At 36.8% G+C, this 14,316-nt stretch overlaps 1 long non-coding RNA gene and 1 pseudogene across 1 annotated transcript; both read right to left on the bottom strand.

Moving 5' to 3' along the window:
• Positions 1-4,107: 4,107 nt before the first annotated feature.
• Positions 4,108-5,390, bottom strand: LOC133876763 (mitogen-activated protein kinase kinase 9-like; annotated as a pseudogene).
• A 6,696-nt stretch (positions 5,391-12,086) lies between these two features.
• LOC133877073 (uncharacterized) lies at positions 12,087-13,984 on the bottom strand. Its single transcript, XR_009901649.1, has 3 exons — positions 13,618-13,984; positions 13,164-13,194; positions 12,087-12,468 (listed from the first exon to the last, which is right to left on the bottom strand). It is a non-coding gene; the product is annotated as an uncharacterized LOC133877073 (long non-coding RNA).
• Between the last annotated feature and the right edge of the window lie 332 nt (positions 13,985-14,316).

Raw genomic sequence — 14,316 nt, forward strand, 5'->3', positions numbered from 1 at the left:
AGAAAAAAATGGGAAAAATAAAATTTACCACATTTTCTTTGAATGGCTTTTAAACTATCAAGGTTTGCATTTTGGCCCTCCAAACTACTAAAACCTTTGAAAAAGACCAATTTTGGCGAAATATCTCCATAATACCCTTGCCATGTGTCATTTTTCAATTAAAAAATAAAAAAAAATTCAAAAAAATTCAAAAAAATTCAAAAATTTTTAAACTAAAAAAAAAAATTGTTATCAATCGGAGGACACGAGAGGAGGAGGTTATTTTGAAATCTAAATTGTACATGTAAATCTCTCAGTAATCTAAGTTGTGCACTTGTGCGTGGAAACCTCTCTCTCTGTCTCTGTGCATATCTGGTGCTGGGTTGAGTGTCTCAAAGCTATGTTAAAATATTGTTAGATCATTTTATTTGAAGTAAGCACATAGTCAACAAGCTTACAGATCTATGTATTACTTTCCCTTTGGAATCGATGACCTGTGGAAGTAGTGTTATGTGTTGTTCTTTGAGGCTCTACATGAATATGAAAACAGGATGATGGTGCCTACAAATTCTACAATTTGTTGTTGAAGGTTATTCCTACTGGCATCGCCTTTTTTTTTAATATATATATATATATATATATATATATATATATATATTTTTTTTTTTTTCATTTAATTGTATCTCTTTAGGTGAGACATCTTTGTGTAATTCCTACCTTGTATTTCAAGTTAAATGTATAATTACAAGGCCCCACCCCCCCCAAAAAAAAGTCGCTTTTAAGTTAAACGGGTCGTGTCGATCCGATACGACCCATTATGCTAAAAGAGTTTCACGGGTTGTATCGGGTGACCCATGAAATTGCTGTGTCATGTCATGTTTGGAGCTTCGACCCGTCAACATAAACGGGTCGTGTTTGGATCTAGCTTAAACGGGTCGCGGGTCTCCACGGGTTGACCCGTAGACCCGTTTTGCCAGCCCTAGGCACGATGCAGCCTCCAGCTCGGCGAACTCGTCCCCACCTATCCGAACGCGAACATGACTAATTTCCTATCCTTCGATATTTATGATATTGATCTTTCAAAGGTTATGAATGATTCAAATCTGAATTTTGTTTTGTTACAAACAACGAGCAAGTCTATCACCGTTGTGGAAGACCTCGATTGGTTTCTGATGGAGAAATCAACGACTGTGAGCTTGTTCATTGATGTTTATATCCATTTTCCTCTTTTTGATATTTTGACATTCAGAACGTTGACCAATAGCTACCTGGGGCTCAAGGATCACAAGCTTTTCTTTCAGGTGGAGGATATTTTCCAGAGTGGGGCGAACTTGAGCTCGATCGAGATCAACGAGCTGATGATTACGAATCGAAACTAACCGAGCCAGGCTATAAAATCGGTCATCATAGCGTTGCAAACGGACGGTGACCGGAGGGGTGTCGGGAAGATCAAGTCGCAGTTGGGAAATAACGTTACTCCAAACACCCATTTTTTTTAAAAATAAAAATAAAAAAACAGAAATAAGAAATAAGAAATAAAATTTTATTTTTTTTTTTTTTTTTTTTTTTTTTTTTTTTTTTTTAATTTTTAATTAAAAAATGACACGTGGTAGGGATATTATGGGGATATTTCGTTAAAATTGACATTTTTTTTCAAAGATTTTGGTAGTTTAGGGGGCCTAGAGTGTAAGCCTTAGTAATTTAGGTGGCTCTGATACCATTTGTAACGATCTAAAAAAAAGCGCTAGCCACATCTGCACTATCACCCCAAAAGAACTAATTAATTTTTAAAGTTTTCCTAAAATTCCTTATAAAACCTAGTTTCACCTAGTAACGAAGTAATGTGGGACTTAACACTCATCTATCTCTTATAAACCATTCACTCTATGTGAATTATTTTTATCTTTTCTCAATATGAGACCGAAATATTACAAGTGTTATATCGAAGCTTTAGTCCTCAAAGCCTCCACATTTCAGCTTAGCTTTAGGTAAACATTGTTTACGACCTCAAAATTTCTGACAGGTTCCTATATTAGTTTACTAGCCACTGACTGCAATGGGTCTTCTTCAATCAAACAACGTCTCTAACCTAGTACATTCTTCTCGGGGGAAAGTACGCTTTACCCCCCAATGTATTCACCCATTGGTAATTTGACGTCCAATGTTTAAAAATTGGTAGATGACCCCCCTGACGTTTACCATGTGTGTCAATCTGGACCTTCCGTCCACTTAGTCCGGCAAAAGTGACAGAAAGACGGTCATGTGCACTTTTAAGCCACAGCATTCCAAAATTGCCCCAGTCCAAAACGGTGCGTTTCACAGACACTCCATTTTCTCTTTTCCTTTTTTGCACGTGGTGACCTCCCAAGTTAGAGAATGTGGTGAAACTCCCCGACTACCTTGGACGCCCGGCGATATCGGCTGCTTCAGCTTCTTCAGATCACTGTAAATTTTCAAGACCTTGGATTTGGTCTTAACGAAGCCGACGACCTAGAAGGGCTCCAACCCACTGACCTACTGCATGTGGGCCCCAACAAAGCCATCATCAGAATCAGCCGCAGAGGCTTCTTCTTCACACGATAGACGCTAGAAGAGCCTCTCGACCGGCTTGTCCAAGAGATGGAAGCTCTGGTACCTTCTGTATCGGAGCAATAGTGACGGGACCTTCTGATCTTAATACCTCAACCAAAGTTGTGATGATCCAAAGCTAGCTATTTTTGAGGTGGCAGCTATTGCAATCCACTTGCACCATACGTTACCAGAAGCAACTGGGCTAGAAGAAGCTTTGTCATAAGACTGAGCTTGCTCCAAGAATGCATCCACATTCAGTTCATCAGCCATGGATGGGCATCCCCCAGGTAACTTGATCAAACATGTTCATTACGCATGCTTATGTTCATTACGCATGCTTATATGGTGAAAGAACATGTTTGTTATAACTTGATCAAACAAATTATTACAAATGAAAACCGAATACATGTTCATTACGCATGCTTATACAGTGAAACCAAAAGGTAATATTTTAGAACCCAGAGAAACCAGAGGCCATTAACATTCCTCTGTTCACCCCTGTTTTACCCAACCAAAACAGAGGCCAACACTGTCAACAATATTTTTCGCTCAATTCAAGATCAACACGTGATATCATTTTCCTATTGCCACAGGAATCCGACCGTACACCATGCATGTTGTCAAGACCATAGATTTGAGCTTTGTCAACCTGGAAATATTCTCCAGGAGTTGCCATAAGGTGAAGCCCTGGTCTTCGTTGAAGTGAAGCACCTCCAGATTAACCCCATCATATACATAAATAAGCTCCCACTCTTCGTTTTCACCATTTTACCACCACCAATGGACACCAAAAAAACCACGACGCTACTCATACAAAACAAAAACAGTACCCATAACAAGATTATGTTACCCATGTTCTTGGCACCTCACCCATGCTCAATTCTACCCACGTTGCTCATCTTCCCTGCCATTAACACTCCTTTGTTTCACCCATGTTTTACCCAAGCAAAATAGAGGCCACTTGCTACACGTTTCCTTCATGTTTTGATGATACGTACAGTTATATCACTCCTTAGTTAATTGTGTAAAATATACCACTAAATGTATTTTTTTTTTTTCAGGATAAATTTGATCGTGGCTATTCCATTGAATATATGGAAGTTATGGAGTTAAGGTAGTGATAGTGATCACGATTTGATGTATTTGTGAAAGCAAGAATTCATTCCCATTTTTGTTGTTGCTGGGGACTAGATAGTTGAGAGTAGTGAGTGGGACTAGCAAGAAGTTACTTCTCTTTCTTCCTTCCATTGCACGTGTGTACCCGTTAAGAAGAAGAGGAGATCATATATGTTGCATGACATGTTTGCATGGGGTGGGTCAGCGACTCTTTGATCTGGTTCGCACTAGAAGGATTGACAGTGATCTAATACCTATCAATGGCGGTTTTGAGGAGGTGGTCATGGACATGTTTGCATGGGGTGGACATGTGGCTATGTGTACAATCTGTACGTGTGTGTACAATCTGAGAGTCTGGATGACAACAATGAAAGTGATGCATGTGGCGGGTTGCACTTGCAGAGCACCATGTTTCTGACCACAACTTCCTTACCCCGGAACTCATCTCGAATCTTTACACACAAACGGGTGGGTGAAGAGCTGAGCCACCATCCACCTCCTCTTACTCAACTCCTTCTGCAAGCAACACTGGATGAAGCTTCGATACCCCTCTGACGCGTGCTCTGGCAGGCTAGGCGAGTCGCCGAAGCAAATCGTGAACATCAGGGTCTCCCAGTCGGGTCTCTGACCAAGAGGCAGAAACGGGAAATGACCCAAGTACAGCTCTAACAGGGTCTGCCACAAGGCCCATATATCGCCAGGGGCCCTCAACTCTTAAGAAAAAAAAATAAAAATTTAAAGATAAAACAAAAAAAATTAAATTAAGGTATTTTATTTTTTAGATGAATCAAATTAAGGGTTTTTTTTGCTTATTGGCCCCTAGCAAGATTTTTTTTTTTTTTTTTTTCCTCCTTTCCTTTTATCATCTTTTCAACTATTGTCAAAACTTTTTCCTTTAATAGTTCACAGGTAGCAATGTATATGCCTAAGAAGGTAATGATGGAATGATCTTTACAAAGTTGTAGAGGCTTTGTTCAAAGTAAACGAAAAGGGTTTAGTAAAGTAGTGCATTGGAAGAAGACATGTGTGGATTTGAAGAGTCACAAGCTTGACCAAGCTCAATTTCTTAAAAATGTGTAGAAAAAATAACTGAAACTTTTTTATTTTTTTTTTTATTTTTTATTTTATTTTTTTTATTTTTTATTTTTATTTTCTGAATCTTTGGACAGCGGTTTTCTTTACTTTTTTTTTTTCTTTTTTTTTTTTTTTTTTTCTAAAAACTCTTTTTACTTAAGAAAAAAAATTATTTGGCCTCCTCCCATTAAAATGTCTGGCTCCGTCCCTGTATACCCGTACGTCGTAGTTCCTGCCGTACGTGTCCTGGTCGAACCGCTCGGGACTCATGTACATGCAAGTGCCCACGTAGAAGTTACACGCGTCCAACGTTCGGCACATGATTTTGATGACTCCGAAGTCTGCGATCTTCACTTGCATCTTTTGTTGTTGACCAAAAGATTCGATGGTTTAATGTCACAGTGAATGATCTTGTGATCGGAGGTAGTTAAGCTCGTTAAGAACTTGTAGCGCCACATCGGCGAGCTTGGGCTCGGAGAAGGTCCCGTGGGTCTCTAGCAGCAGTCCAAGGTGCCAAGGTTCATGTGCTCCATGAGAATTGCGATGTCGCCGGACGGTTTCTTGAAGATCTCGTGGCAACGGTCCACGTGGAGGAGTAGGGAACAGAACTCAAGCGAAGAGCTTGCGAAGCCAGGCAATGGAGAGTTCATGAACGAGCTTCTGTTAAATGAAACGGTGTGTTTTGAAATTTTGGAGTTATATGCGGCCAAACTCACCGTTTTGAACACTTGAAGGTAATTTTGGAACTTTGACCTTTAAGTGGTCATGTGCGTTGCACGTGACCCTCATTCCGTCACTTTTGCCGGACTAAGTGGACGGAAGGTCCAGATTGACACACATGGTAAACGTCAGGAAGGTCATCTACCAATTTTTAAACATTGGGCGTCAAATTACCAATGAGTAAATACATCGGGGGTAAAATGTACTTTCCCCTTCTTCTCGGTAATTGTATATAACTGCAGAAGCGGTGCTGAAAAAATAATCAACTTTGGGAAAGAGATACTTTCTTAAAAGATCTCACTTGTTGACCATGACTAGACACATAAATGCACAAAGAGGAGAACCAACTAACCAAGGTAGCTAGAAAGCAGAAATAAATACAGGAACACAACAATCAATTCGGTGGAAGTACATATATGTGTAATTTGAATTAGCACATGTTTAATTCCTAAATTGACCAATAAAAAAAATTATAATTTAGCCCTCTAAACTGTCGGTCGTTTTACAAGTAGCTTCACGAACTGCTAACACTTGAACTCTGGTCCTCCAAACTATCAAAAAGTTTTAAAAATGCTCATTTTATCAAAATATGTCTATAATATCCCTTACACATGTCATTTTTCAATTAAAAAAATAATAAAAAAAATATTTTATTTTTTTATCAAAGGAAAAAAAGAAAAAGAAAAAAAAAAAGGGTGTTTGGGGATGGCTCGTGGCCACTCCCCTCCCCAATGGGGTGGCTCCCATTTTCTTTTTCTTTTTCTTTCCTTTTTTTTTTTAAAAAAAAAAAAAAAAAAAAAGTAGCTTTTTTAGTTTTTTAATTTTTTTTTAATTAAAAAATGACACGTGACAAGGGTATTATAGACATATTTCGACTTTAAAAATTTTTGGTAGTTTGTGGGACAGAGTCCAAGCACTGACAGTTCGTGGAACTAGTTGCAAAACTGCTGACAGTTTGGCCAAGAGGTTTAATTGTAATTTTTCTAAAAGGAAAAAAGTTGTTGTATATTACATAAAACATATATACAACAATGTTTTGAGTTCAAAACTATAATATGAATCAAGTTTAAAACCTATTCTACTTCTTTTCTTATCTTATTTTAAAAATCGAAAAGACAGATAAAAGATTCTTGTGGGTGTTGGTTGTGTCTAGCCCATGTCTGAAGAGGGTCCAAAACGTATTAGACATTAAAATTTAAGTTCTTATGGACACGTACAAACAAGTGAACTCTACTGAACTCTCTCTGCAGGATCAACCTACATATGCCCCTTTCTAATAACCCAATTTCTGACCATTGTTGATGAGTTATGCAGTGTTATTTTAATCATCCAAATCATGTGACTACATATATATATAACATAGTCTAGTGTGAAACTTTCAGAATTCATCACATTGTGCAGCTGAAATTAAGCCATTGAGAGCCTCAAAATCCCATCCAACTCTACAGCTAAACAAAATAACCCATAAACTATCCCCTCTGGGCAAAACAGACAACGCAAGGAGCAAAAACAAAAGGATGGATATTGGATATAAACATAAAATATTAGAGTAAAATAATTCTTTAATATTGATATTCCGTGTAACCGTGTGCAATTCCAAAGCACTAAAATAAAATAAAATAAACAAAAAACCTCAAAACAATAAAAGATCCGAATCCCAATTCAAAGGCATAGGATTGCAAACGTCCTATGCGGTGGTGATGCTGACCGAGCTCTGATATCAGTCCAGAGAAAAGGATGCATGCATAGGAAAATTTCCCAATTATCTTGGGAGTACAACAGAGTAAAACGAAGCATCAATAAAATAAGAAACTTTCAGGTGAGAGAGAAAGAAAGACCCGAGAGAAACAGTGATGATGCCGCCCCTCCTCTTTGGAAAATTTTGGTTTATGCGGGAAAGACCCCCGCGTGCGCCGGTGAATATTCGTGAGTGAGAGATTCAATTAATATTATTTATGGATGATTTTAGTGATGACACACAGTAGACTAGTCGTCGCTAATATCTCAGTATTAGCGACGACTATTGTGGTCGATAATAGCGTATGTTATTTGTGACGACTGAGTCGTCGCTAATAATCCCAATTCTAGCTACTAATGCTTCTCGCGCGTAAAAAAAACAAAAGAAAAAACAAAAACAAAAGTCCCGCTTCAATACTAGGGACAACATTTTAGTGAAGACCTTTAGTCGTTGCCGATGTTAGAATTTTTAGTGACATTAGTGACTACCCCACAATGTCTTCATTGATAAGTGAATATTAGTGACGACTTGTGCGTCGTCGCTAAACATTTGGTCAATAAATGCCATTTTTCCTATAATACCTTATGATATGAGCATGTTAATTCTCTATAATATTCTTGCAATTGATTCGAGATAAGTACTTCTTATTTTGGAATAAACAAACTATATTATTTACATCGTATGATATGGTGCACCGATACTTGCATTAGAATGGCTATGGGCTTACTATACAAGCTTAACCTTATGATCATAGAGGTTACTTTGATCTTATGATGGGCTTTAGATCAAATGGTTGTTATGGTGATCAGCGAACCATTTACGAATGAGGGTCACAATTATAGCTTTACTAGTAGCATGGGCCACCCAAGGTCGGACTTGGTCAGGTTGCTAGTATATGACGGCATGCATACATATGCGGGGTACTGGTGTTGTATTATAAGTCCCTCGAAACAGCGTCAACCTTGTCAGGAAGGGGTTAGTATCCTGGGTAGACCATACGGAAGATAACTATGGTAGCTAAATATATATGTATAACATTTTTCTTTGCATTAAAATATTACTATTTGTCGACGGAATTATGTCCAACATTACTTCAAATTAAACCATTTTTTCTTGGCATAATAACGGAGGTAATATAACTTAGTTTGTGAAAACTCATGTCTACAATTTCAAAAATTATTTATATCACTTAAAGACTTTTTACTTAACCAGTTTCGTAATGATTTATTTACTAAGTTTTAGATGTACTAAGTATTTTCCTTTCCCTGTTAAAGACCTCGGTGTCTGCGGTTTAGCAGGTTACCGGTATCTAGTTGAGAAATTCGCTACAATGAAGACGGGGCAAATGGCTCATAGTAGTAGGTTTGGGTGTTCGAGATAAAAATGATATCGGAAAACTCTGGGTTTGTAATTGATGATACTTATGTTAAAGTTAAATTATATTCAGAATTTGAGAATCATATTTTTCCACTTTTCGCATTATTTTCGCTATGATAAGTTGTTATGAGAAATTCCACCAGACATTTACTAGTTAATTGATCTCGACGAACTGTCAATAACTCTCCAAGTTAAATAAAAATAATTACCTAATTTTGGGGGTGTTACAAACTAGAACTTTAGATTTCAATGGGTTGCTATGTGAGGTTGATACTTGTAATGTTCAAGTATCACTACAAAAAAAAAAAAAAAAAAAAAAAAAAAAAAAAAAAAAAAAAAAAAAACTAGTTTTTAGTGACTTACATTTAGTGAGGTGTCTGGTGATTTGACACGCACTAACTGTTAGTGGCATGTAATTTGTGACGCTTTTAACATGCCACTAATCCGATTGTCAACTAATTAGAATTTAGTGGCGTGTCTTTTTGCCACGCCACTAATTAGTGGCATGTTATATTAGACACACCACTGATTTCAGTGGCCTTTATTTCTAACTTCAGTGGCGTATCTAATATAACACGCCACTAAATTAGTGAGTGTTTTTTTTAAAAAAATAAATAAAAAAAAAAGGCTTTCTGGATGCGATTTGGAGAGTGAAATTTGCTAGGTGCAGTTTTATCATGAATTTCACATTCCACAAAAAGCATTCCAGAGATACCAACAATGACCAACACCAAAATCCTTTAAATAATAATAACAGATTACATATATCAAAATGGATCAAGAATAAAAAACAAATGAAAAAAATCAAGGGAGAAGGAGACATGATGGAAGAGAAAGCATTAAAGTACAGCAAACTTCCAGAATTTCACTCTTTTCTAAGTTCCAACTCCAACAGAAAGAAGCATCAATTTTTATTTATTTATTTATTTATTTAATTTTTTTTTTTTTTTTGTTCAAAATGCCGGGGTGGGGGGATTAGTGCATGAGTGCATCCACAATAACCAAGTAACCGACAGCAAATAGACCCATTTAAAAATGAGCCATATATATATATAGCAAAAACAAATACTAATAAAAGAAAACAGGGTCCTAGACAACAATGGATAAAAATGAGCACAACATTTGACGACACACTGTCAACTAATTGAAAATGGTGATGAAGTCTGCCACTCTAATCCTTCTTCCTATCCTTTAATGGCCCCCTAGGAATCTTGCTCAGAACCTTTGCATCAAAAACTATGTACTGCTTCTTGATCTCACCATGTGCCTTCTCAGCAAATGAGTCCATTGTGTGTAGCAAAACAAATGCTGCAATAAATTAAATCAAGAAAACAGAGTGTTAAGAGCTAATCTATTCATGTTTTTAACTAATGCAACCCCATTAGATTACCTATGTAGAACAAGGCAAAAAATAAAAAATTAAACTTAAACTTTTATATTTCTACACAATGAGCATTTATCATCTATCAAAAGGTATTCTGGACAGAATTAACAAATTAAACTTCATATCTTTTATATTTCTACACAATGAGCAGCAAGGACACAAAAAAATTCAAAAACTTCAGAAATAGCAACTCATGGCCATTTTTTTCTTCATCTGCAAAGAAAGTAGGCAAAGCCACAAGTTAAACCCAGAATTCAATTTGTTATGCCCTTTAAATAATTCCTTCACTGCTGCCGTGACATGATGAGTACATATTCTGCAAGAGCCAAAAACAATGGCATAATCTGTTTGTTAGAAAATATAGGCTGGAGATAGTTGAAGGCATCAGTGGTTGTTAGTTTCAGGGAGGTACCGCCAAGAAAATAATTACAAATTTGAACAGTATTAGAATAACCATGATCATCCCAAATTAATACATACAACATATTCATACTAGGTGCTCTGTATGAGGGCACCAAATGTTATGATTCTCGGAAAAATTTTATTCCCAAAAACATCCAATTTTCCATTTTTCTCAATTAACTTAAAAAAGTCTCCAACTTTCCTCGAAATAATATCCATTAGAACAAGCAGAACCCATTACAAGTCTCTTTCATCGCAAACCCAATGATTAGCTAAGTTAACTGACTCAGATTACAACCCCCATACGAATAAATAGCACGTTTCCCATCATCATTACTACTAGATAAACAAACAAATTAAAATTCAGCACGCTATCACCCAATTAACAATCGTCTGATTGAAACTGCTTCTACACATTGCAAGTGCCATAGCATGCATTACCAACAAGGCATTTTGATCTTATAGGTTTGACATTAATCCCTGACAGTACCAACAATATGTGAGTAGTGTGAACCGAGGACAGAGATAACTAGAGTAGTCCTCTGTCCTCTTTCTTTTCTTGGTTGTTTCTCTGAGGATGGGGGCAGGGATGGATGGGGTAAATAATACATGTGATGATTGTATGCAATTTTATTGAGGGCGGGAACTTTGTTAAAGATCTTGGTGGCATCAGTGTTTATTATGTTTTTAAGTTTTCCATACGTTTTCTACCTTTTCCAACCTCCTTTCTCTGACCCTGATGTCATCTAAAATATTATCATGATACATTTAATGATTTTGTGTAATATTTATTATTTTAGGATATAGACTGTGTAGCATTTGTTGGCGTGGTGTATATATGTATATGCTTGTACATATGTAAAATTTTTACCTTGTTCATCTACCTAATGCAACTCTCCCTACAGATAAATGCTTGTCTGCATTGGATTTAATTTTCAATTTTCTGATTTACTTGGAGTATTCTCTTTGTTAACACAGGGAAGGATACAAGCAGCTATTATTGGCACGGGAGAGACAGTAGCATGATTTAGGCAGGAAAACCACAGCAGTGCACCAGGGCAGACATCATGGCCTTGAACCATTGGGATTTGGTGCATTTGAAACATTTAGGCAATAAATGACTTTTATCTTGTAAGGTTGAGGGGGTTCCTTCACATCATGCTGCAACCTCTTTTCCTCTCTTTTTTAAATGCATTTCTGGTACAATAAATTAGAGAGACCCAGTACAACTATTGTGCTTTATTCATAATTCTCGACTATGTTTGACCCTTGGGTCTCAGTGAAAGTATTTTTTAGTGGCCATCTGAGTGTAGTGCAATTTTGTCAACCCACCTTACCACTCACCACCTCAATGTAATTTATTTCCGGATATCTTGACTCTTGATTTTTTGTGGTCCTATGACTAATATGTGGCATACATAATTCCAAAATTTGAATTTTATTTTGGAGTCTTAATTTAATGTAATGTTGGATTCCTGTGAAGAGTTTTCCAAATTGAAGAGAAGTGGTATCCAGTCACTGTCCTCTGGCTTGGATGATTATCCACGTGCTTCACACCCAATTGTCGTCCACATTTTCATTTTTTTCTTGGTTCATTAGTTGATCAAAAACTTTATAGGTATTCTGAATCTGTGATGTAGCACCAGACCAAAACTAGTGATGAGAGCATTTGCTGTTGTCTGCTTGTCTAGGCAATTCACAGAGAGAGAGAGAGAGAGAGAGAGATTTGATTATAACTTGTTATCCTTATGGTCTTTATACAATATGCAATTACTTTATATCCAGAATAGCAGCTCTAGAATATGCTTAGAGCACATGCACTCTGTAACGCCCCAAATTTGAACCAGCAAATTCGTAAGCAGAAACCTCCGGTTTCCACGTGACGTTACTACATCAGAGATAACTGACGCAGCGGAATATAAATTTATTCTCTTTAAAAAGATACATCAGAATTTATTGAGTGACAAATGTAATTAAAGTATTACATTCCAAATTGATACAAGAAATCACTACAATCATCAACTACATTAACGAACAGTTCTAATTCTTGTAATGCTAACCAACTCCTATCCTTGAGCTTCATACACTTTCGTACCTGCAACATGGGCTATACCGCCCATACATAAATATATGGGTCAATCAACTGCTTTCAATAATGATAAGATTACTGATTTAATTAAATATATGCGATGCAACAACATGTAGTGCATCAATATGATGACCATTATAAACACTTAAACCAAGGACTCAAACTCCAGAATCACTATCCTTTCTACGGGCTTTTCACTGAGGGTCCTTTCTTAAGGCCTCAGTCCTGGGTTGTCTATCCCTCTCAGAGTACCAAACCCACATACTAGGGTTGTCTATCTCTCACAGGGCCTCAAATCCCACAAAAATCCATGGATGTCTATCTCTCTCAGAGCCTCAAACCCACCAACTGGGTTGTCTATCTCTCTCAGAGCTTCAAAACCGAGGATGTGTATCTTTCCTAAATCCATGGATGTCTATCTCTCTCAGAGCCTCAAACCCACCAACTGGGTTGTCTATCTCTCTCAGAGCTTCAAAACCGAGGATGTCTATCTTTCTTAAATCTAAGAATGTCTATCCCTTAGAGCTTCAAACCCACCAACTGGGTTGTCTATCCCTCTCAGAGCTTCCTATCTGTCTCTATGCCTTAATACTAAAACATGTCATATTACAAACAATATGCTCCAAACAAGTTGCATACTATTAAATAAAGCAGATATCAAAACATTAAAGAAAGCTCCACTTGATCATTCTGAGTGAGTAAGGAATACTCACAATCTTTTTGTACAGTCTCTCAGTTTATCACCTGCATAATTATAAATATACACATATAAAGTGTTAACATCATTTACCACAAATCCTAATTCTATTTATAAAACCTCTTTACCTAATATTATTATTATTATAGAATTAACACATAAACCCATTTTCTGACAAAAAATTCTAATATTTCTAATAAAACCAAAATATCAATTTTCCATATTATTCCACTTACCAATATTTAATTCATACACCACTCACCAATATTTAATTCACACATATTATTCCACTCACATTATTTAATTCATATTATTTCACCCATCTCATCTCTCCTCATTTCTAACCAACGTGCACTCATTCTCTCCATTCTCTCCACCATTCAGCCATCACTCCATCCAACATAAAATAATCACTCATCACATCCACTCAAAATCAATAAGGTTAAACCAATTTAATCACAGGAAATTACCTAGGGATTTTCACAGAGAAAGCTGACAGAAAAGTCGCCGGAAAGACACTGCCGGAAACGGGTCACTGCCGGGTTGGATTTCCGGGTTCGTCGGGTTTCTCCCTTCACGGATCCCGCGGGTCACGGGTCCGCTACGGGTCAACCCTCTCTCTCTCTCTCTCTCTCTCTCTCTCGGATTCTCTCATCACACTCCCTCTCCGTTCGGTCTCTCGCCGGTCTCTCTCTCTCTCTTGGTTCCACCGGGTCACCTCCGGTTCTTAACTCCTCTTTCTCCCTTAACTTCTGCTTCTCAACTCTCTCTCTGTCGGTCTTAGAAGAAGAAAGAAGAATAAATAGAAGAAGGAAGATACTCGGTGCAGAAAAATATAATAGAAGAAGAAAGAATAAAAGGAGGAAAAAGAAGATAATAAAATAATAAAAGGAAGGGATAAAATAATAAAAGAAACCCCATAATGTTAAACGGTTGCATGCTGGCCAATATATATATTATTATTAAAATTATTAAAATAAAGGCATATTGCAGCAGCCCATTACAAATATATATATTATTATAATAAAACATGAAATGGCCTTCCTGTAAGTGTTATTATATATATATATATATATATATATATATATTATTATATAATCAATGAAGAGTTGGAAAGAAGAAGAAAGGAAGAGGAAGGAAGAAGATGCGGAGGAAGAAAGGATAGATAG

This window comes from Alnus glutinosa, chromosome 9 (assembly GCF_958979055.1).
Source record: "Alnus glutinosa chromosome 9, dhAlnGlut1.1, whole genome shotgun sequence".
Classification (NCBI taxonomy): domain Eukaryota; kingdom Viridiplantae; phylum Streptophyta; class Magnoliopsida; order Fagales; family Betulaceae; genus Alnus; species Alnus glutinosa.